This window comes from Dipodomys merriami, unplaced genomic scaffold, assembly GCF_024711535.1.
Source record: "Dipodomys merriami isolate MVZ:Mamm:240054 unplaced genomic scaffold, mDipMer1.0.p SCAF_10, whole genome shotgun sequence".
NCBI lineage: Eukaryota > Metazoa > Chordata > Mammalia > Rodentia > Heteromyidae > Dipodomys > Dipodomys merriami.
In genome coordinates, this window is record NW_027202271.1 from 1,899,050 (window position 1) to 1,899,733 (window position 684).

At 41.5% G+C, this 684-nt stretch overlaps 1 pseudogene across 1 annotated transcript; it reads right to left on the reverse strand.

Moving 5' to 3' along the window:
• Positions 1-252: 252 nt before the first annotated feature.
• On the reverse strand, positions 253-684 carry LOC138836167 (large ribosomal subunit protein eL30 pseudogene; annotated as a pseudogene). Its single transcript, XR_011374925.1, has one exon. The product of XR_011374925.1 is annotated as a large ribosomal subunit protein eL30 pseudogene (transcript).

Consider the following 684-nt stretch of genomic DNA (forward strand, 5'->3'; position numbering starts at 1 on the left):
GTTTAGACTTAGGTCCCATCACTGAAATTGCTCATTATGTGTAAGTAAAGATGCCCAAATCAGGAAATACCCTGTCTAAAACACATTCTGGTCTCTCACATTTTGGCTAACAGCTTTTCAGTGCAATCTCTATAAAAATAGCATGAAAAAGGAAGCCTTGCTACAACATACAATTGCCTTCTCCTAGCAAATCCCACCTTCAGGAGAAGTGTTAAGGAAACAAAAAGATATAAAGAACCAAAATGCATACAAGGGAAAGTTTTATTAAAGAAAAACTGTGCACTCTTTACTTTTCTCCAGTTTGTTCTGGCATGCTTCTAATGATATTAGAATCACCTGGATCAATGATAGCCAGTGTGCATACTCTGTAGTATTTTCCACATGCTGTACCCAGTTCAATATTATTGCCACTGTAGTGATGGACACCAGTTTTTGCCAACATAGCATAGTATTCTATTTCAGATTTCCTCAAGGCTGGGCAGTTGTTGGCAAGGATGACCAATTTCCCTTTGCCCTGTCTGATCATCTTCAGCGTCTGCTTGTACCCCAGCACGTACTTTCCACTTTTCATAACAAGTTGAAGTCTGGAGTTGATCGACTCCAGGGACTTTTTCGTCTTCTTGGCAGCCACCATCTTCCTGCCTTAGGTGCGGGAGGGCTCCCAACCGAAAGCAGCAGACAAGA